Raw genomic sequence first — 24,962 nt, 5'->3', positions numbered from 1 at the left:
GGAGTACCAGTACCAGATCACTGTGGAGCTATATACAGGGAGTACCAGTACCAGATCACTGTGGAGCTATATACAGGGAGTACCAGTACCAGATCACTGTGGAGCTCTATACAGGGAGTACCAGATCACTGTGGAGCTCTATACAGGGAGTACCAGTACCAGATCACTGTGGAGCTATATACAGGGAGTACCAGTACCAGATCACTGTGGAGCTATATACAGGGAGGTACCAGGTACTTGAGGTAGATATGTATATGAAGGCAGGATAAAGTGACTAGGCATCAGGATATATAATAATAAGAGTCAAATAAGGAACAGTAGCAGATGAGTGTAAAGTGTGTGTGTGTGTGTGTGTGTGTGTGTGGGGTGGGGGGGTGGGGGGGGGTGATAAAGAGGTATAAAAACAAACAACTCTCTCTCTCAATTCAATTACATTTCAATTTAGGGGCTTTATTGGCATGGGAAACATATGTTAATGTTGCCAAAGCAAGTGAAGTAGATAATAAACAAAAGTGAAGTAAACAATAAAAATGAACAGTAAACATTATACTCACAGAGTTTCCAAAAGAACTAAGACATTTCAAATGTCATATTATGTCGATATACAGTGTTGTAACGATATGCAAATAGTTAGTCTCTCTCTCTCCTTCCTTCCTTTCTCCATTTCCTTCCCCTCACTCTCTTTCTCTCCTATCTCTTTCTCTTTTACCACCTCCCTCTCTCCATCCTCCATATTCTCTATACTGTGAAGGTTAGAGCTAGTTATTTGGTCACCAAGGTCTTGAAAATATCTAAAATCAATGTTCATTCATATGATCTGGGAGAAGGCCTATGGGAAATTCCACGATAACAGAATCACTCAGAGTTTTCACTTCAAAATTTATGCCAAACAAAACCCATTGATTTCTAAGTTTAACAAGCAATACAACTCTGCACAAGGACTAATTTGAATAATTTACACAGACATTTTCACAAGAACACATTCACTGGAAGAACTGTGCAAATGCAATGTTTGGTAACAGAATGACGGTAAAATCTCCCTCAGTTTAAATATGTTACCAAACTATCTGTCCTTGTGCATAGAATTGTATGGTGTGTGAAACATTGAAATCAATGGAGAGGTTTTGTATACGTTTCAAAGTGAACAATCGGACTTTCCGTGTAATTCCGTTACCATGGAAATTCCCCTGTACATGAGGAAGGAATGTCCTGAACCAAAGAACAGTAAAGGTGCAGCCTTGGCCTGCCACATAGTATACAGTCAATATAAATGCAGGCAACACCACCCACATACAATAATGTACAATGTACTTTTTTCCTCTAATTGGTCTTTTGACCAATCACATCAGATCTTTTCACATCAGATCTTTTTCAGAGTGGATCTGATTGGTCAAAAGACCAATAAGTGAATTGGGCTGTGTGAATAATAAGTGAATGCAGCCAATGGGATTTAAGTCTTAAGACACGTGTCGATATAAGGTTAAATTATGCGACGAAATAAAGAAAAGAAACGCAATAAAAACATTGTCGAGTGACTCATTCCAACCAACATCTACGTTGTATCGCAGGAAGGTAGGTAGCTTAATCATTGCTAGAGAAAGACAGTAGGGAAGGTGAGATTTCACAAAGCCTAGTTGTGGCGCTCTGTCTAGCTGGTGTTGGGGTGGCAGAGAGGGGGAAATGAAGATGAATTGGCCATAGCTCTAAAGAGGAGAGGAGGAGAGGAGGAGAGGAGGAGGAGAGGAGCAACAGGACAGATGAATCCACTCTGCACCAGCTGGCATCCTCTCCTCCGTTGTATTCCATCCTCCTCTTCTTTCCTCTCTCTTTCACCTTCCGATCTTCTTAAACCTCACCTGAGATGAATGTTCTCTTTTTCTGGATGAATGAGTTGTGGGCGGTTATTGTGGCACACACAGACACAAACAAATACACCCCCCCCCCCCCCCCCCAACACACATACAAACACTTGCCACGTCCGTAGAAGTAAAACAGACGTTGGGCCGCTGGTGTTGATACATTAACATTCTACAATGTTTATTTTAAGGCGACATCTGTTGTCTAGCGAGAATCAATAGGAAGCAAGGGATGGAGAGAGCGAGCCTCACACAAAAGAGAGGAGAGGAGAAAGAGAGAGGGAGGATAAACATGCCCTTTTTAGCTATTCGGGCCCCAAAGGCAGGTGAGTGGATCTCCACATTTACCCATTCCGATAGTATAGCACTCGGGGGCCGTTAGAATCCCTAATGCACTCCTTCACATTATTAACAGAGAGAGGCGAGGGAAGGAGCCGATAGCCTGATTCACACTGGAATCTCTCAGAGACTATGGCTGGAACGTTCGACAGCTCAGCCAGGGATACAATGCAATGGATTAGAATGAACGGCTGCAGTAAGACTAGAGCTGAGCCTTGGCCCGGGAAATTAAAAACCCAATTAAAAAGAAGTATTTTCCACTTTAGTGGAAAGTATACATTTTTCAAATGTTATTTGTCATCTGTCCTTTTCCCATCTTAAAAAATATGCATCATTACTGTTTTCTGAAAGGGTTCCATTTTAATAGAAGATTGTGCAAACGTCGTTGCATACACATCATTTCATTCCCCATACATTCCCCGCAGCTACTCGCCCAAGCCTCCCCAGCTTCTACTTCACCCATATCCAGACAGCAGATGTTCTGAAAGAGCTGCAAAACCTGGACCAGTACAAATCAGCTGGACTAGACAATCTGGACCCTCTCTTTCTAAAACTATCCGCCTCCATTGTTGCAACCCCTATTACCAGCCTGTTCAACCTCTCTTTCGTTTCATCCGAGATCCCTAAAGATTGGAAAGCTGCCGCGGTCATCCCCCTCTTCAAAGGGGGTGACACCCTACATTTATATTACATTTACATTTAAGTCATTTAGCAGACACTCTTATCCAGAGCGACTTACAAATTGGTGCGTTCACCTTAAGACATCCAGTGGAACAGCCACTTTACAATAGTGCATCTAAATCTTTTAAGGGGGGTGAGAAGGATTACTTTATCCTATCCTAGGTATTCCTGAAAGAGGTGGGGTTTCAGGTGTCTCCGGAAGGTGGTGATTGACTCCGCTGTCCTGGCGTCGTGAGGGAGTTTGTTCCACCATTGGGGGGCCAGAGCAGCGAACAGTTTTGACTGGGCTGCGCGGGAACTGTACTTCCTCAGTGGTAGGGAGGCGAGCAGGCCAGAGGTGGATGAACGCAGTGCCCTTGTTTGGGTGTAGGGCCTGATCAGAGCCTGGAGGTACTGAGGTGCCGTTCCCCTCACAGCTCCGTAGGCAAGCACCATGGTCTTGTAGCGGATGCGAGCTTCAACTGGAAGCCAGTGGAGAGAGCGGAGGAGTGGGGTTCTGGATGAGTTGTAGGGGTTTAATGGCACAGGCAGGGAGCCCAGCCAACAGCGAGTTGCAGTAATCCAGACGGGAGATGACAAGTGCCTGGATTAGGACCTGCGCCGCTTCCTGTGTGAGGCAGGGTCGTACTCTGCGGATGTTGTAGAGCATGAACCTACAGGAACGGGCCACCGCCTTGATGTTAGTTGAGAACGACAGGGTGTTGTCCAGGATCACGCCAAGGTTCTTAGCGCTCTGGGAGGAGGACACAATGGAGTTGTCAACCGTGATGGCGAGATCATGGAATGGGCAGTCCTTCCCCGGGAGGAAGAGCAGCTCCGTCTTGCCGAGGTTCAGCTTGAGGTGGTGATCCGTCATCCACACTGATATGTCTGCCAGACATGCAGAGATGCGATTCGCCACCTGGTCATCAGAAGGGGGAAAGGAGAAGATTAATTGTGTGTCGTCTGCATAGCAATGATAGGAGAGACCATGTGAGGTTATGACAGAGCCAATTGACTTGGTGTATAGCGAGAATAGGAGAGGGCCTAGAACAGAGCCCTGGGGGACGCCAGTGGTGAGAGCGCGTGGTGAGGAGACAGATTCTCGCCACGCCACCTGGTAGGAGCGACCTGTCAGGTAGGACGCAATCCAAGCGTGGGCCGCGCCGGTGATGCCCAACTCGGAGAGGGTGGAGAGGAGGATCTGATGGTTCACAGTATCGAAGGCAGCCGATAGGTCTAGAAGGATGAGAGCAGAGGAGAGAGAGTTAGCTTTAGCAGTGCGGAGGGCCTCCGTGATACAGAGAAGAGCAGTCTCAGTTGAATGACTAGTCTTGAAACCTGACTGATTTGGATCAAGAAGGTCATTCTGAGAGAGATAGCGGGAGAGCTGGCCAAGGACGGCACGTTCAAGAGTTTTGGAGAGAAAAGAAAGAAGGGATACTGGTCTGTAGTTGTTGACACCCTAGACCCAAACTGTTACAGACCTATATCCATCCTGCCCTGCCTATCTAAAGTCTTCGAAAGCCAAGTTAATAAACAGATTACTGACCATTTCGAATCCCACCGTACCTTCTCCGCTGTGCAATCCGGCTTCCGAGCCGGTCACGGGTGCACCTCAGCCATGCTCAAGGTACTAAACGATATCAGAACCGCCATCGATAAAAGACAGTACTGGGCAGCAGTCTTCATTGACCTGGCCAAGGCTTTCGACTCTGTCAATCACCGTATTCTTATCGGCAGACTCAATAGCCTTGGTTTTTCTGACGACTGCCTCGCCTGGTTCACCAACTACTTTGCAGACAGAGTTCAGTGTGTCAAATCGGAGGGCGTGTTGTCCGGACCTCTGGCGGTCTCTATGGGGGTACCGCAGGGTTCAATTCTGGGGCTGACTCTTTTCTCTGTATATATCAATGATGTCGCTCTTGCTGCCAGCGATTCCCTGATCCACCTCTACGCAGACAAAATCATTCTGTATACTTCTGGCCCTTCCTTGAACACTGTGCTAACTAACCTCCAAACGAGCTTCAATGCCATTCAACACTCCTTGCGTGGCCTCCAACTGCTCTTAAACGCTAGTAAAAGCAAATGCATGCTTTTCAACCGTTCGCTGCCCGCACCCGCCCTAGCATCACCACCCTGGACGGTTCCGACCTAGAATATGTGGACAACTATAAATACCTAGGTGTCTGGCTAGACTGTAAACTCTCCTTCCAGACTCATATTAAACATCTCCAATCCAAAATCAAATCTAGAATCGGCTTTCTAATTCGCAACAAAGCCTCCTTCACTCACGCCACCAAACTTACCCTAGTAAAACTGACTATCCTACCAATCCTCGACTTCGGCGATGTCATCTTCAAAATAGCTTCCAACACTCTACTCTGCAAACTGGATGCAGTCTATCACAGTGCCATCCATTTTGTTACCAAATCACCTTATACCACCCACCACTGCGACCTGTATGCTCTAGTCGGCTGGCCCTCGCTACATATTTGTCACCAGACCCACTGGCTCCAGGTAATCTATAAGTCTATGCTAGGTAATGCTCCGCCTTATCTCAGTTCACTGGTCACGATAACAACACCTCATTTGGCCGCCTTTCCTTCCAGTTCTCTGCTGCCAGTGACTGGAACGAATTGCAAAAATCGCTGAAGTTGGAGATTTTTATTTCCCTCACCAACTTTAAACATCAACTATCTGAGCAGCTAACCGATTACTGCAACTGTACATAGTCCATCTGTAAATAGCCCATCCAATCTACCTACCTCATCCCCATACTGTTTTTATTTTATTTACTTTTCTGCTCTTTTGCACACCAGTATCTCTACTGGCACATCATCATCTGCTCATTTATCACTTCAGTGTTAATCTGTTAAATTGTAATTATTCGCTCCTACCTCCTCATGCCTTTTGCACACACTGTACATAGACTTTCCTTTCTCTACTGTGTCATTGACTTGTTTGTGTTATTGGTTTGTTTGTTTACTCCATGTGTAACTCTGTGTTGTTGTCTGTGTCACACTGCTTTGCTTTATATTGGCCAGGTCTCAGTTGTAAATGAGAACTTGTTCTCAGCTAGCCTACCTGGTTAAATAAAGGTGAAATAAAATTAAAAATTAAAAAATACAGGAACATTAAGATCATTGTATTTTGAATTCTTAAAAGATCAGAAATGTTGGTGCTTTCTCTCAATAACAGCAATGTATTTCTGTTTGAACAGAAAACTTTAGCTAGTCAAACTATATGTTAATAGAATCTCCCTCCATTTCCAAACTCTGTGTTGGTAATGTTTCATGTTCCTGACAGATCAAGTAAAGCATGATAGTTATATTAAAGTTGATTTTGAAAGATGACTGCTTTTGTATTGCAAATGAACTAGATATTGAGAATATAAGCTAGGATGGGTACTATTTTATTTGTAATGTGGCCTGCATGAATTTTAATGAGGCAATGTGTCTGTAAATGTTCCATCTAAAACATACTGTTAGAATAGGTCAAAGTCATTTCAAACATACCACCCTCATCATTCAAAAAGGCAATTCAATAAATCCCATGAGGACCTATTTGAGATTTATTCATAACACTACAGTATGTAAGGCTTGAGTGGCATTAAGGAATTATTAGTAATGGTATGTTATTTCAGGACAGATTTGGAAGTGGTCTCGAGTGGCGCAGCGGTCTAAGACACTGCATTTCAGTAATAGAGGTGTCACTACAGACTCTGGTTCAATTCCAGGCTGTATCACAACCGGCCGTGATTAGGAATCCCATAGGGCGGGGCACAATTGGCCCAGCATTGTACGGGTTAGGGTTTGGCTGGGATAGGCCATCATTGTAAATAACTAGCTTGCCTAGTTATATAAAAAAAAATGTTTAAGTTAAAATTAAAAAATAGTCTACCCTATTTGGTGACAAAATATTCATAATATTTTTGTTAATTTGTTTACTCTTTTGTTTGAACATTTCTTCATTCATTAATCTATTATTTCAGATGACTAGTATATACTTCTGCCCAGAGTACATATATAATTATTCCCCTATATATGCTTGTGTCCAGGTCTAGGGGGACCTACAGTCAATACCTTTCAAGACCCCCTGGTATATCGGCTTCAAACAGAAGCTCCCTATTTTCAGAGGACATAGAGAGGGAGACTATTGATTTCTCATCATGAGTTGTCATGTCAGAGCATATTCTATTCCAGTTCCCTGCTATTGACAACCTGGTCTGTTGGCTTTTCCCTGGCTCTGGCTGGCTCGAGAAAGAAGCCTGTAGAGTTGGTGCTTCGAAAGTGGACTTTTTTCATGATTTATTTACCTCAGGATTTTTGGGGGTGGTGGAGACAGATATGATGGCTTTGAAATCCTTCAAGCCTTCCCACACACACACCTAACTTGGATGTTGCCAGTTGAAGAGAAAAAGAAAAAAGAAATGTCGATTGATGTCGTTGGGGCTGAAGAATCCTCTGAAAAATGCTACAGAAGTCTCAGACTTCATGGACAGACATGCAGTGGATAGAGTCCTCTGAGTTCAAACGCAATATCTTTGAAGTAAAACTTGCTTCAAAGCCATGTAACTTGTTAAGGCAAGAGCATTCCTGGCAACATGCGAGGAAATGCCTCTTGACAACATAATAATAACGTGATATCAATTGCCTTGCCTCTGATTATTATTAGCTCAATTGTATTATCATGATGATGCGGCTGATTACACTTTGCTTCTTAAAAGTCCAATATCTTAAACTTGATTGCTGACATGCAAAACACTTTGGGACTGTATGAACAGTGGACTAATGAGAAAAAAAAAAGCCACATTTTTTCAGTCTTGTCAATTTGTTACTTTCAAGTCAACTTGCCTGACAAGCTAACAAATGGGATCCTATACTATTCGGTTGAGTTACTTCAAAATCACATTTGAATTCATTACTTCTAGGTTTTGAATACATCCAACCAATCACAGCCTCAGCATCCCTGTTACCCACAAGACACCATAAAGTGAGAACCCAATCATCTCCAATAACTTTCTGTACTTACCGCGTCTGTTATCTTCTCTCTTCAAAGCCTAGCCGTCGTTACTGGTCCTTCAGTTCCTCCAACATTTTCTGTTTCCTGATGGAAATACATCAAGACAGAAAGCAGTGAGTGGGGGCCATCCCTCTGGTGCACTCTGCGCTGCACTAGCTGGTAGCGTGGGATGAGGCTAATTGCTAATTGGCTCCGGTAGCTGGAGGTTGAAGATATTGCACCACTGAATTAACCTCTAGCGCCAACTAGCTAAGGGCTAGGTGTAGGATAGGGTAGGGTGGAGTGATAGTCTTGATGAAGGCTACAGGCTAAACTGTTTGGTCTCTCTGGTGGCTATTGTTTGGAATAAGAATAATCAAAGCATGTACACACTTTCTGTGTTTTCTTTCCCCTTGTTAAGGTTTAGCCTCTTCGAGAGCAATAGTCTTCCTCATATTCAGAAAATAAACGGTCTCTCCATGTTCTCTGCAGATACCTAGGAGGTCTACAAGAGGAGGCCTGGCTAGCTACGTCACAGCCAGAAACAAAATGGCTGTCGACAGTCAGTCTCCCAAAGAGACAACAGTAACATTAAACGCCCAGGGCAGGATTTGGATTAGCGGTGTCTAGCTGTTTTGATCTACGACCCCCAGAAACTTCACAAGAGTCGTCTGAAGGTAACCAGGTCCTGGGCAGTAAAAATGAATGTGTTAAAAACAAAGGGGTTAAATATGGGCCATATCTCTCTGACACTTCATAACACACTTCCTTTAGATGTATTTTTGACCATCTGTTTTGTCATTTATGAATGTATCATTCAAAAGGTTTCTATGGGCTAATAGCAGTAAGGCCAAATTCAATGTTTCATCAAATAATACTTTAAAAAAGTTCATTGATACCTACAGGGGTCTTAAGAATCCCAATCAAATAGATGAAATATCCATGGTATGAAAACCTTAAAACCATTCCATATGTTAGCTGAGTAGAACCCCCCTCCACATGCATGCACTATCACCCACCCACACAAACTCGTTATCCTTAAATCGCTATCTGAAGAACTAGGCAAGAGAACACCAATGATGTACACTACAACAGCAGAAATCTCCAGTATTGATAAACCCCCCCCCCCACTGCACCCTGCCCACAGCCCCCTCCTAAAGAAGGGTTTAAAGCATCCTTGTGGGAAAATTGCATTTGTTCTCTTTCCTTGTTTGTCTTTTCTTGTTCTTTGCTGTGGAAGCAAATACTCGAAGAACACAGAAAACCAATTGTGAGGACTTGGGCGTACTTTTGCTGTTGAAAGCATTAAAAACCTACCCAGAACTCCCCTCTTCTCCCCTCTGGCCCTCTGTCCAAGCCCTTCTGACTTAGTGGTACGCTCTTTGCCTGAAACTTGGCTGAGATGAGCTAGCATAATGGGAAAAGTTCAGCTTAAACTGCACTCCCTGAGTCTACATACGTAGAAATTGCCTCAACTAACCTGTACCCCAGCACATTGACTCGGTACCGGTGACGACTGTATATAGCCTCGTTATTGTGTTACTTTTATTAGAACTTTTTATTTTAGCCTACTTGGTAAATATTTTCTTAACTCTTCTTGAACTGCACTGTTAAGGGCTTGTCAGTAAGCATTTGTTGTATTCGGCGCATGTGACATACCGTTTGATTTGATTTGATCAATTGGTCAAAACGAACAAAATAAAAGTGTACTCTTCTATCGCATGATGAAATCAAATAAACTTCCCGCAAGCAAATAGTTTACCTCACCCTTGGCCGGGTACTTTAATGAAAGGGATGTATTTGAAGCACAGGCTTACTGCCTGACAGTGTTCATTGGGTTGTTATTCAGTGGGGGGCTATGAAATGTCTACATTACAGTCGTGTAAAGTCAAATATTTGGCTTTTGTGGACTAGACGGACAGACGGGCGGGCGGAGAGACAGACTTCTCTGCTCTGTTAATATTGCGGTGAAATTAGTTAATAGGCTTTACCTGGAGACACACACACGCGCGCATGCACACACAAGGTACGCACACACAAGGTACACCCACATTACTCCCCATAACCTACTCTGTCACCTGGCCATGTACAGCTTGCTCACTCAGCCACAAAATAACTAATCTCACACCTGATACTGCAGCCGACAGCTCTAGACCTGGTTCCAGTCCACTGTCTCGTGTTAGCCTGGCTGTGACTCTGTACACGAGACAAACCACTCCAAGGAACCAGGTGGAAACTGTAACACCTCCCGACAGGCCTCCACCATTCACAGCCCCTTGTTTTACAGAAACTGTCCCCTATCCCAGTGGTTCCCACACTGGTGTGCCTTGAGGAAATGTTCCTATTCTTTATTACATTTTTTTTACACTCACTTCTAAACACGGCCTGTGGATGTAAAGCACATGGCATTTTGACTTAGGAGCACTAGTGGCGGTCAGATAAAACATTAAATGGTTACATCTGTGTCATTGTTTCAAGTCTGGTGTGCTCAGGCTGGTATTACATTTGTATCATTTGAGGGGAGCGCATCATGAACAAAGTCATTTGTTTCATTTTAATTTGTCTGTGAAAACCATTAGCAAAGTCTTCTTAGGCTTAGCCAGAGTCATTTATTTCATAAAGTATGGCTCTGGGCTTAGCTATACCACCGCCTCTGGGAGCGTGAAGTGTTGCTGTAAGGGATTTGTGAGGGGAGGTAGTGTGAAGTGTTGCTGTAAGGGATTTGTGAGGGGAGGGAGCGTGAAGTGTTGCTGTAAGGGATTTGTGAGGGGAGGGAGCGTGAAGTGTTGCTGTAAGGGATTTGTGAGGGGAGGGAGTGTGAAGTGTTGCTGTAAGGGCTTTGTGAGGGGAGGGAGCGTGAAGTGTTGCTGTAAGGGATTTGTGAGGGGAGGGAGTGTGAAGTGTTGCTGTAAGGAATTTGTGAGGGGAGGGAGCGTGAAGTGTTGCTGTAAGGGATTTGTGAGGGGAGGGAGCGTGAAGTGTTGCTGTAAGGGATTTGTGAGGGGAGGGAGTGTGAAGTGTTGCTGTAAGGGATTTGTGAGGGGAGGGAGCGTGAAGTGTTGCTGTAAGGGATTTGTGAGGGGAGGGAGCGTGAAGTGTTGCTGTAAGGGATTTGTGAGGGGAGGGAGCGTGAAGTGTTGCTGTAAGGGATTTGTGAGGGGAGGGAGCGTGAAGTGTTGCTGTAAGGGATTTGTGAGGGGAGGGAGCATGAAGTGTTGCTGTAAGGGCTTTGTGAGGGAGTGTGAAGCGTTGCTGTAAGGGATTTATGAAAGGGAGGGTGAAGTGTTGCTGTAAGGGATTTGTGAGGGGAGGGAGCGTGAAGTGTTACTGTAAGGGCTTTGTGAGGGGAGGGAGCGTGAAGTGTTGCTGTAAGGGCTTTGTGAGGGGAGGGAGCGTGAAGTGTTGCTGTAAGGGATTTGTGAGGGGAGGGAGCGTGAAGTGTTGCTGTAAGGGATTTGTGAGGGGAGGGAGCGTGAAGTGTTGCTGTAAGGGCTTTGTGAGGGGAGGGAGCGTGAGGTGTTGCTGTAAGGGCTTTGTGAGGGGAGGGAGCGTGAAGTGTTGCTGTAAGGGATTTGTGAGGGGAGGGAGCGTGAAGTGTTGCTGTAAGGGATTTGTGAAGGAAGGGAGCGTGAAGTGTTGCTGTAAGGGGAGGGAGTGTGAAGTGTTGCTGTAAGGGATTTGTGAGGGGAGGGAGCGTGAAGTGTTGCTGTAAGGGATTTGTAGGCAAGGAATCAGCAAGGGAGATGAGTTTTATTTGGAAAGGTCAGGCCTCCTGCGAGAGATGGAAGGAGAGAGATAATCTGATTCATCAGTGTTACTCGTCAGCTCAGGAGGCACAGTGCTGGTGCAGCCGCCGGGGAATCAGAGTTCCCATCAGCCACACACATGGGAGGCGACGAGACTCACCGTCGGCATACTGGAGACTGAAGACCCACACATGTACTGATACTGATGTACACACACACATATACTGATGTACATTAACAGATAGATACTGATGTACTCACACACACACACACACACACACACACACACACACACACACACACACACACACACACACACACACACACACACAGACACACAGACACACACACAGACACACACACACACACAGACACACACACACACACACACACAGACACACACACACACACACACACACACACACACACACACAGACACACACACACACACACACACACACACACACACACACACACACACACACACACACAGAGATACTGATGTACACATGCAGATACAGATACTGATGTACACACACTGACAGATACAGATACTGATGTACACACACAGATACAGATGTACACACACAGATTTAAATTTGACATTTATTTAACTAGGCAAGTCAGTTAAGAACAAATTCTTATTTTCAATGACGGCCTAGGAACAGTGTTCAGGGGCAGAACGACAGCTCGGGGGTTTGAACTTGCAACCTTCCGGTTACTAGTCCACCGCTCTAACCACTAGGCTACCCTGCCGCCCCAGATACAGATACTGATGTACTCACACAGATACTGATGTACTCACACAGATACTGATGTACACACACAGATACAGATACTGATGTACACACACAGATACAGATACTGATGTACACACACAGATACAGATACTGATGTACACATGCAGATACTGATGTGCACACACTGACAGATACAGATACTGATACACACACTGACAGATACAGATACTGATACACACACTGACAGATACAGATACTGATACACACACTGACAGATACAGATACTGATACACACACTGACAGATACAGATACTGATGTACACACACAGATACTGATACTGATGTACACACACAGATACTGATACACACACACACAGATACTGATACACACACAGATACTGATACACACACACACAGATACTGATACACACACACACAGATACTGATACACACACACACAGATACTGATACACACACACACAGATACTGATACACACACACACAGATACTGATACACACACACACAGATACTGATACACACACACACAGATACTGATACACACACACACACACAGATACTGATACACACACAGATACTGATACACACACACACAGATACTGATACACACACAGATACTGATACACACACAGATACTGATACACACACACACAGATACTGATACACACACAGATACTGATACTGATGTACACACACAGATACTGATACTGATACACACACACAGATACAGATACTGATGTACACACGCAGATACTGATGTACACACACAGATACTGATACACACACACAGATACTGATGTACACACACAGATACTGATACACACACACAGATACTGATACACACACACAGATACAGATACTGATGTACACACACAGATACTGATGTACACACACAGATACTGATACACACACACACAGGTACTGATATACACACACAGATACTGATACACACACACAGATACTGATACTGATGTACACACGCAGATACTGATACTGATGTACACACACAGATACTGATGTACACACACAGATACTGATACACACACACAGATACTGATACACACACACAGATACTGATACAGACACACAGATACTGATACTGATACACACACACACAGATACTGATACTGATACACACACACAGATACTGATGTACACACACAGATACTGATACTGATGTACACACACACGCACTGATACTGATGTGCACACACACTGACAGACACAGATACTGATGTACACACACACTGACAGACACAGATACTGATGTACACACACACTGACAGACAGGGTTGGAAGAGTGTGTATGCATGTGTGCATTTTGTTTTTGCATGTTCAGGCGCGCGTGTGCATCTGTGCTGGCCCGCGAGTGTGTGTGTGTGTATACAAATGCCTGGCATGGCTTTACTAGGGATGTGCCAACTCACCAGCTCAAGTCTGCGTGGCGCAGGGGGTCTGGCAGGGAGTCTGCTGAGAGAAGAAGACTGCGGTCAGGAAGTCTGCTCCCAGAGAACAATACACAGAGCCAGGCAGACAGTAAGACAGACACCCAGGCAGGCATCCACACAACACAGCAGCTCTGTGCTGCAGCCTTCTGCTTGTCCCATTCTGAAACGGACAAATCACTGACTGCTACACGTTTTCATCCAGATTAGCGAGTCGACTGAGTGCTGGCACTGGCTGGCATGTGGTTAGATTCTCTCACTCTTTCTCTCTCTCGCCCTCTCTCTCGCTTCATTAGCATGGGGTAACTTTCATGCACACGTTCCTACATTACAGCTAATTCAGATGGTCAGTATTGGAGGGAACGCTCAGTAGTTTTGCATGGTGAATGCTAACGCTAACAGATGGTCTGATACTGGGGCCAGGTTTATGTAGCCTCTGCTCAACAGTGTTGGAGGAAGCACACAAACAAACACACAGAAAGGCAAACAAACCCAGGAAGTGCCTCTTTAAAATCCAAGTGTCCTTATCAGCTGTCAGAGTTCACCCCCCTTGATCCTTATTTCATATGACACTTCCATTCTGCACAGTAAACTGGTCACTCCCATAAAAGACATATTACATCTTACCAGGACTACCTTTATAGAAAATGAAGATAAACAGAAATAGATCATGAATTAGAGAGACCACTTTAATAATTATCGACCATCAAATATTCTCAGAATCCATTGCCCTGGTACAATGGCCCGTGTTCCCAGTGTCCTAGAGTAGGAGTGCTAATTTAGGATCCGTTTTGTGGTTTGGATCCTAATGAATAAGACAGGGAGACTCTTTGTGAATACAGGACAATGTGACACCCTGGGCTGTAACTACGCCTCAGCAGAGCTTGTGTTCTTTCCAGTGTGTTGGCGTTGATCGCCTTTGAAACATAATGAGGCGTACAGAAACACCATGCAAATAGATTCCTCCCAGCATGCCTCACTCCCGCCCAGCGGGAAGAGAAAGAGGGGGGGGGGGGGGGGTATGTGAGTTGAATTCCTGGCTGTGATTCAACGTTGTAGCCTATGCTGTGTGTTGATGAAATATTCCCACAAGCACTCAGCCCATTTTTTACTTCACTCTAACTAACCGTCAAAACGATAAAAAAAATATTGTCTCACGCCATTTCTAAAACAGTTATTGTTTATGGAAAACACAGCAGAGACTGATACATACAGTGTCATACAGGAAGGAGCAGCTTCCAGTCAATGCTGAGGGTTTGCCTATTTGCTCTCCTTTAAAGCAAGAAAACTTAGTTGCTACATACATTTTTTGGACTTATAAATGAATGATACTGTATATACCCATTGATTCCTGAACAAGAGAACATCTAAATGCCTCAGTTCAACTGTCATACACCATCAGAACCCAGAATATCCGCTTGTTTTACTCCAATGTTTGTAAACAATGTAAATGTAAACAAACACTACGTAGAAAGGATTTTCTCTTACCCTACGAGGTCCAGAACCTGCTGTATTTCTGCTGGAATTCTGTTCTACCTAATAATTAATTGCACCCATCTGGTGTCCCATGTCCAAATCCGTCCCTGATTAGAGAGGAACAATGAAAGAGTCCAGAGTTGAGTTTGAGGGCTGCATAGCCTCAAAACATGGTTAAAACTGTAACAACATGGGTATCAGTCCTTGCATCTATAGCTCTGTCTATACACTTTGAGACTGGTTACATTTCTCCAGGCACATCCCTAAGCTTTTTACAGACACAGGGGCGGGTTGACGGCTTTGTTATCGTTTCAATTAAGGACTGTAGCTTTAAATGTACACTAAGAACTTATTTCACTTAAGGATTCAAGCTTTAAATGTGGCCTAAGACATGCTTACCAGAACGTGGAGAGAGCAGAGTTGTTAAGATTTAGAAAGAAATAAAACTGAATAGGCCCTTTTTTGTAAATTGGATTCAAAAAGGCTGTGCAGGAAATGCTGGTGGACTCGCTGTGATCAGGACATTACTGTGAATAGCCGTAATTGCTCATAATGCTCTGGTCCATGTTATTTAAAGAACACGCCAACATAACCTTTTTACACTCTCTTTATGAGGCCCTTTAGTCACCCAAGAAACCCTTGTTGGAGCCTCTGTGGCTCTGAGAATAGGTGTGTTCCGGTTTATACTGCAGGTGCAGGGTACAACAAAAATTCAAGTTATGAATGAAAGATATAATAGAGACCTGCACTCTGTTAGAAAAGTCCTCAGTTGTATTGGGTCATGTTTTTTTTTCAACCCAACAGTCTTTGACAGGCATTTGTATCGCACTGGTTCTCAATCCTGGTCCTGGGGACCCAAAAGGGTCCACATTTTTGTTTTTGCCCTAGCACTACACAGCTGATTCAAATGATCAACTCATCAAAAGGCGTTGATGATTTGAGTCAGGTGTGTAGTGCTATTGAGAACCACTGCTGAGTATCTAGTTGTTTGACCTTTGTGACTGTAACAAGGTGTTTGAGTCGATATTGTACCACTGTACACAGGGCAAACCATGTTTGCTCTGAAACACTTGTACGTTCCAAGAGTGTATTATACTTGATATAATTTCTGTTAACTTACAAGTAAAATATTGTGTAATTTGGTCACCTACATGTTAGAAATGGAGAATTCTGGCAAAAACTAAGTCTCATCCCTTGTACAAGGAAACTTCCAGCCAAAGCCGCTCCCCTTTCCGATCTGTGTGGGTACACACGTGAAGCACTCAAGGAGAAGATACGTCAAAATAACCAGTGACACAAACCCAAAGACCGGAACTACCGCTGCATGTTATCTCACACATCCCATTCAGACCCGGCAGATTCTTCAGTCTACATACAGAATCTGCCCACGGGAGATTATACTCGATACTGTACACAAGGCACGACATGATTTCTCAGATTCTACTGGAGCACTCTATGATCCAGGAGTGTACTTATGTCAGCTCGAAGGGCTCAGCTTGGCCCTCAGGGACAACCTCTGAATATGACACATTGTAACACGCCTCTGCTGCTATAACCTCTGAATATGACACATTGTAACACGCCTCTGCTGCTATAACCTCTGAATATGACACATTGTAACACGCCTCTGCTGCTATAACCTCTGAATATGACACATTGTAACACGCCTCTGCTGCTTTAACCCCCTCCAGCCTTGCCGAGGATTTGGAGGGAGTCACACTGGTCTTAATTGAGTCCACAGTATCTTCAGTAGATGTAGGGCTGATGGAGGTGTCACTCATTAAATGAGGCACAGTCAGAATCCCAGGCAGGAGATTCGATTTTTTTGCGACCCACCCGAAATTAGTGGTGGTTGGTTACCTAACCTGCTCATTACTTCGTATAATGTAGAGTAACTCTCTTTAAACTACAAAATAAAAACATGCCTAATCCATCATCAAGAGTGGTTGAGTTCTACAGTATTTTGTGAGGCGGTCTGAGCTGTGAGTTTCACACTCAAAGAGCCAATGTACCTACAATAATTTACTGCGACATTTGTCGTCTTGATGCCAACAGATGCATCAGAATGTTCAGAACTATTCATTCCTGGCTACACTCAAGGTGAGTTTTCCAATAATAACAAACGCCATGGTGAATTCGTTTAGCGAAGTCTGATTGAAAAACCCAGCCAACCCTAATGCTAATGAAGGACTATATTGAGGATTAACTTCAACTTCCACGATTGTCGATCAACTTCCTTGAATGTGTAATTGAGCTAATTTGCCCTTTGTTGAGGGTATCCTTAATGAAACGTTTTACCTCACTGGGCTGGAATAGATGAAATACTGTAGATGGAATGGATAAGCCCTTCTCGCCCTCATGAGCCTCTTGGCATTCAACTTGTTTGTTTGTGTCTCACTCCGTAATCATCAACCTACAGTTCTCTGTTTTATATTGAAGCAAATACTGATTTTAATTACAGTTAAGTTGACAAATAACACAGAGAAACAACTCTGGTAAATGAGCAAAATTGAACAACATCTACTAATCATAACTTATATTTGACCCTCTGACGATCTGAGGGTGGTGCGGTTCTGCCCAACTCATCACCGGGGGCAAACTACCTGCCCTCTAGGACACCTACAGCACCCGATGTCACAGGAAGGCCAAAAAGATCATCAAGGCCATCAACCACCCGAGTCATCCCGCTATCATCCTGAAGTCGAGGTCAGTACAGGCGCATCAAATCTGGGACCGAGAGACTGAAAAACAGCTTCTATCTAAAGGCCATCAGACTGTTAAATAGCCATCACTAGCTGGCTTCCACCTGGTTATGCAACCCTGCACCTTAGAGGCTGCTGCCCTATATACAGTGCATAGAATCGCTGGCCACTTTAATAATGTTTAAATAATGTTTACATACTGCTTTACTCATCTCATATCTATATACTGTATTCTACTCTATTGTATTTTAGTCAATGCCACTCTGACATTGCTCAATCTAGTATTGATATATTTCTTAATTTCATTATTTTACTTTAGATGTGTGTATTGTTAGATACTACAGCACTGTTGGAACTAGGAAAACAAGCATTTCGGTACACCTGCAATAACATCTGCTAAGTATGTGTATGTGACCAATAACATTTTATTGAATTTGATTTGATAACTCGTTTTTTTGTTATAAATGGTTCACGTACAAATGTTGACACACTTCAAGAGGCTTGTTACCGTCGGCAACTGCTCACACGGGGGATTATTTTGAAAACCCCTAAAACACTTTTAGACTCTGGAACAACCTGATTTTGATGGCCTAATGCTTTTCAATAAGTCCCAAGAGGGGGAGAGAGAAGAGGAGAGGAAAGAGCCTTTCACCTGGTTTCACTTTATCACCAAATCTCTTGGGAATCGTATTACAGTCGCTCGAAGACTAAGAGTCGGTTGGGGATAAAAAACCTGCCAGCTTTACCCATTCACGACGGTTGCGGAGTACGTAATTTCACAGCAATGACTCAGTCGGCATTGTCGCCCGTTTCCACCTCATTATTCTACAGGCATTACATATTCAACGTCGCATTTGCAGTCGCAGTGGCAAATGCCCCAATTCCTTATAGCTTTTAACTGCATATACAAGCAGTGTTATTAATCATATTCGGGGAGACGGATAGATAGCGATCTCTTCAGTTCACGCACGCACACACACACACACACACACACACACACACACACACACACACACACACACACACACACATAACCCATCCTCAACACTCCACTGATCAAGGTGCTAGCAGGTAATAAAACATTTCTCCTCACTGCTCTTTTCATTTGACAGAAGGCAATGGTGTTGACGAGGGGAGCGTTCTCTCTCTCAATTTCCCCCTGCTTCTTTCTTCCGTATGTTGTGCCTCTCCAGGGAGCTTGGAATACCACACTGTAGGTGTCACACTTGAGAAAACTCATTATTTCTACCACAGGTGGCAATTTTAAGGCAGAGCACGACTGTCTTTGTGACCTAGCGGAGCTTAGGAAAGGCCTATGATTGTGTGCTCCTGACAAAACATCAATGAATGTTTAAATCATTGATCTTCCATGCGTGTAGCGCACGCAGTGTATAAACGAGAGGGGGGGGGGGGCGTTGAGGGGGTACGTGTTGGAGGAGAAGGCATATGCGTTTTGGGGGGTACACATTGTGGGTGGGTGTGAATAAAAGGGGGTACCTCTTTCTTCATTCCCTGCACGATTGGAGAGATATCCACCCACTGGATGAATTGTGGCCTGTGTTCTGTAGTCTAGTATACACACGTCAAACATGCTGTAGTCTTACCTAATGCTTCTCAACTAGAATAGGTCTAATATTATTACTAATGCGTCTCAGCTACAACAGGTCTACTGGTCTTATTAATGCTTCTCAGCGACAACAGGTCTACTGGTCTTATTAATGCTTCTCAGCGACAACAGGCCTACTGGTCTTATTAATGCTTCTCAACTAGAATAGGTCTAATATTATTACTAATGCGTCTCAGCTACAACAGGTCTACTGGTCTTATTAATGCTTCTCAGCGACAACAGGCCTACTGGTCGTATTAATGCTTCTCAACTACAACAGGTCTACTGGTCTTATTAATGCTTCTCAGCTACAACAGGTCTAATGGTCTTACAAATGCTCCTCAACTACAACAGGTCTAATGGTCTTACAAATGCTCCTCAACAAGAACAGGTCTAATGGTCTTACTAATGCTCCTCAGCTACAACAGGTCTAATGGTCTTACTAATGCCCCTCAGCTACAACAGGTCTAATGATCTTACTAATGCTTCTCAGCTACAACAGGTCTAATGGTCTTACTAATGCCCCTCAGCTACAACAGGTCTAATGGTCTTAATAATGCTTCTCAGCTACATCAGGTCTAATGGTCTTACTAATGCTCTTCAGCTACAACAGGTCTAGTGGTCTAATGCTCCTCAGCTACAACAGGTCTAATGGTCTTACTAATGCTCCTCAACTACAACAGGTCTAATAATGTAATGATCCTCAACTACAACAGGTCTAATGGTCTTATTAATGCTTCTCAACTAGAACAGGTCTAATGGTCTTACTAATGCTCCTCAGCTACAACAGGTCTAGTGGTCTAATGCTCCTCAGCTACAACAGGTCTAATGGTCTTACTAATGCTCCTCAACTACAACAGGTCTAATAATGTAGTCTTACTAATGATCCTCAACTACAACAGGTCTAATGGTCTTATTAATGCTTCTCAACTAGAACAGGTCTAATGGTCTTACTAATGCTCATCAGCTACAACAGGTCTAATACTGTAGTCTTACTAATGCTCCTCAACTACAACAGGTCTAATGGTTTTACTAATGCCCCTCAACTACAACAGGTCGAATGGTCTTACTAATGCTCCTCAACTACAACATGTCTAATGGTCTTATTAATGCTTCTCAGCTACAACAGGTCTAATGATCTTACTAATGCTCCTCAGCTACAACAGGTCTAATACTGTAGTCTTATTATTGCTCCTCAACTACAACATGTCTAATGGTCTTACTAATGCTCCTCAGCTACAACAGGTCTAATGGTCTTACTAATGCTTCTCAGCTACAACAGGTCTAATGGTCTTACTAATGCTTCTCAGCTACAACAGGTCTAATGGTCTTACTAATGCTCCTCAACTACAACAGGTCTAATGATCTTACTAATGCTCCTCAGCTACAACAGGTCTAATACTGTAGTCTTACTAATGCTCCTCAACTACAAGAGGTCTAATGGTCTTACTAATGCTCCTCAGCTACAACAGGTCTAATGGTCTTACTAATGCTTCTCAGCTACAACAGGTCGAATGGTCTTACTAATGCTCCTCAACTACAACATGTCTAATGGTCTTATTAATGCTTCTCAGCTACAACAGGTCTAATGATCTTACTAATGCTCCTCAGCTACAACAGGTCTAATACTGTAGTCTTACTAATGCTCCTCAACTACAACAGGTCTAATGGTCTTACTAATGCTCCTCAACTACAACAGGTCTAATACTGTAGTCTTACTAATGCTCCTCAGCTCCAACAGGTCTAATGGTCTTACTAATGCTCCTCAGCTACAAAATGTCTAATGGTCTTATTAATGCTGCTCAACTACAACAGGTATAATGGTCTTACTAATGCTCCTCAGCCACAACCGGTATTGTGGTCTAATGCTCCTTAACACAACAGGTCTAATGGTCTTACTAATGCTCCTCAACTACAACAAGTCTAAATGTCTTACTAATGCACCTCAACTACAACAGGTCGAATGGTCTTACTAATGCTCCTCAGCTACAACAGGTCTAATACTGTAGTCTTACTCGTGATCCTCAACTACAACAGGTCTAATGGTCTTATTAATGCTTCTCAACTACAACAAGTCTAAATGTCTTACTAATGCAGCTCAACTACAACAGGTCGAATGGTCTTACTAATGCTCCTCAGCTACAACAGGTCTAATACTGTAGTCTTACTAATGCTCTTCAGCTACAACATGTCTAATACTGTAGTCTTACTAATGCTCTTCAGCTACAACTGGTCTAATACTGTAGTCTTACTAATGCTCCTCAGCTACAACAGGTTTAATTAACACTGTAGTCTTATTAATGCTTCTCAGCTACAACAGGTTTAATACTGTAGTCTTACTATTGCTCCTCAGCTACAACTGGTCTAATACTGTTGTCTTACTAATGCTCCTCAGCAAGAACAGGTCTAATGGTCTTACTAATGCTCCTCAGCTACAACAGGTCTAATGGTCTTATTAATGCTTCTCAGCTACAACAGTTCTAATGGTCTTACTAATGCTTCTCAGCTACAACAGGTCTAATGGTCTTACTAATGCTTCTCAGCTACAACAGGTCTAATGGTCTTATTAATGCTTTTCAACTACAACAGGTCTAATGGTATTTTTAATGCTTCTCAACTAGAACAGGTCTAATGGTCTTACTAATGCCCCTCAGCTACAACAGGTCTAATGGTCTTACTAATGCCCCTCAGCTACAACAGGTCTAATGGTCGTATTAATGCTTCTCAACTACAACAGGTCTAATGGTCTTACTAATACTCCTCAGCTACAACAGGTCTAATGGTCTTATTAATGCTTCTCAACTACAACAGGTATAATGGTCTTACTAATGCTCCTCAGCCACAACCGGTATTGTGGTCTAATGCTCCTCAGCACAACAGGTCTAATGGTCTTACTAATGCTCCTCAACTACAACAGGTCTAATACTGTAGTCTTACTCGTGATCCTCAACTACAACAGGTCTAATGGTCTTATTAATGCTTCTCAACTACAACAAGTCTAAATGTCTTACTAATGCACCTCAACTACAACAGGTCGAATGGTCTTACTAATGCTCCTCAGCTACAACAGGTCTAATAGTCTTCCTAATGCTCCTCAACTACAACAGGTCTAATAATGTAGTCTTACTAGTGATCCTCAACTACAACAGGTCTAATGGTCTTATTAATGCTTCTCAACTACAACAAGTCTAAATGTCTTACTAATGCACCTCAATTACAACAGGTCGAATGGTCTTACTAATGCTCCTCAGCTACAACAGGTCTAATACTGTAGTCTTACTAATGCTCTTCAGCTACAACAGGTCTAATACTGTAGTCTTACTAATGCTCTTCAGCTACAACTGGTGTAATACTGTAGTCTTACTAATGCTTCTCAGCTACAACAGATCTAATGGTCTTACAAATGCTCCTCAACTACAACAGGTCTAATAATGTAGTCTTACTGATGATCCTCAACTACAACAGGTCTAATGGTCTTACAAATGCTTCTCAACAAGAACAGGTCTAATGGTCTTACTAATGCTCCTCAGCTACAACAGGTCTAATGGTCTTACTAATGCCCCTCAGCTACAACAGGTCTAATGGTCTTAATAATGCTTCTCAGCTACATCAGGTCTAATGGTCTTACTAATGCTCTTCAGCTACAACAGGTCTAGTGGTCTAATGCTCCTCAGCTACAACAGGTCTAATGGTCTTACTAATGCTCCTCAACTACAACAGGTCTAATAATGTAGTCTTACTAATGATCCTCAACTACAACAGGTCTAATGGTCCTATTAATGCTTCTCAACTAGAACAGGTCTAATGGTCTTATTAATGCTTCTCAACTACAACAGGTATAATGGTCTTACTAATGCTCCTCAGCCACAACCGGTATTGTGGTCTAATGCTCCTCAGCACAACAGGTCTAATGGTCTTACTAATGCTCCTCAACTACAACAGGTCTAACACTGTAGTCTTACTCGTGATCCTCAACTACAACAGGTCTAATGGTCTTATTAATGCTTGTCAACTACAACAAGTCTAAATGTCTTACTAATGCACCTCAACTACAACAGGTCGAATGGTCTTAATTAATGCTCCTCAGCTACAACAGGTCTAATGGTCTTCCTAATGCTCCTCAACTACAACAGGTCTAATACTGTAGTCTTACTAGTGATCCTCAACTACAACAGGTCTAATGGTCTTATTAATGCTTCTCAACTACAACAAGTCTAAATGTCTTACTAATGCACCTCAATTACAACAGGTCGAATGGTCTTACTAATGCTCCTCAGCTACAACAGGTCTAATACTGTAGTCTTACTAATGCTCTTCAGCTACAACTGGTGTAATACTGTAGTCTTACTAATGCTTCTCAGCTACAACAGATCTAATGGTCTTACAAATGCTCCTCAACTACAACAGGTCTAATGGTCTTACTAATGTAGTCTTACTGATCAACTACAACATCCTCTAAACTACAACAGGTCTAACTGTCTTACTAATGCTCTCAGCTACAACAAATGCTGTAGTCTTACTAATGCTCTTCCTCAAGGTCTAGTCTTACTAATGCTCCTCAGCTACAACAGATCTAATGGTCTTACTAATGCTCCTCAACTACAACAGGTAATAATGGTCTTACTAATGCTCCTCAGCTACATCAGGTCTAATGGTCTTACTAATGCTCCTCAGCTACAACAGGTCTAAGTCTACAATGCCCCTCAGCTACAACAGGTCTAATGGTCTTAATAATGCTTCTCAGCTACATCAGGTCTAATGGTCTTACTAATGCTCTTCAGCTACAACAGGTCTAGTGGTCTAATGCTCCTCAGCTACAACAGGTCTAATGGTCTTACTAATGCTCCTCAACTACAACAGGTCTAATAATGTAGTCTTACTAATGATCCTCAACTACAACAGGTCTAATGGTCCTATTAATGCTTCTCAACTAGAACAGGTCTAATGGTCTTACTAATGCTCCTCAGCTACAACAGGTCTAATACTGTAGTCTTACTAATGCTCCTCAACTACAACAGGTCTAATGGTTTTACTAATGCCCCTCAACTACAACAGGTCGAATGGTCTTACTAATGCTCCTCAACTACAACATGCCTAATGGTCTTATTAATGCTTCTCAGCTACAACAGGTCTAATGATCTTACTAATGCTCCTCAGCTACAACAGGTCTAATACTGTAGTCTTATTATTGCTCCTCAACTACAACATGTCTAATGGTATTATTAATGCTTCTCAACTAGAACAGGTCTAATGGTCTTACTAATGCTCCTCAGCTACAACAGGTCTAATACTGTAGTCTTACTAATGCTCCTCAACTACAACAGGTCTAATGGTTTTACTAATGCCCCTCAACTACAACAGGTTGAATG

The 24,962-nt window shown here is 43.1% G+C and overlaps 1 protein-coding gene across 8 annotated transcripts in view; it reads right to left on the bottom strand.

Moving 5' to 3' along the window:
• The window catches only part of LOC115117107 (type II inositol 3,4-bisphosphate 4-phosphatase-like), a 547,861-nt gene that overhangs the window by 290,901 nt on the left and 231,998 nt on the right, over positions 1–24,962 (bottom strand). For 6 of the 8 annotated variants that reach the window (XM_065024930.1, XM_065024928.1, XM_065024919.1 and 3 more), the window contains 2 exons: positions 13,792–13,834; positions 7,890–7,964 (listed from right to left, as the gene is read on the bottom strand). The gene's annotated coding sequence lies outside the window, so the exon portion shown is untranslated. The remainder of the gene's footprint in view (positions 1–7,889; positions 7,965–13,791; positions 13,835–24,962) is intronic. The other 2 variants (XM_065024920.1, XM_065024921.1) reach the window with 2 other exon arrangements.

Source organism: Oncorhynchus nerka, linkage group LG11 (genome assembly GCF_034236695.1).
Source record: "Oncorhynchus nerka isolate Pitt River linkage group LG11, Oner_Uvic_2.0, whole genome shotgun sequence".
Taxonomy (NCBI): Eukaryota; Metazoa; Chordata; class Actinopteri; order Salmoniformes; family Salmonidae; genus Oncorhynchus; species Oncorhynchus nerka.
The sequence above is the reverse complement of the archived record's forward strand: the minus strand, read 5'-3'. Positions and strand labels throughout refer to the sequence as shown.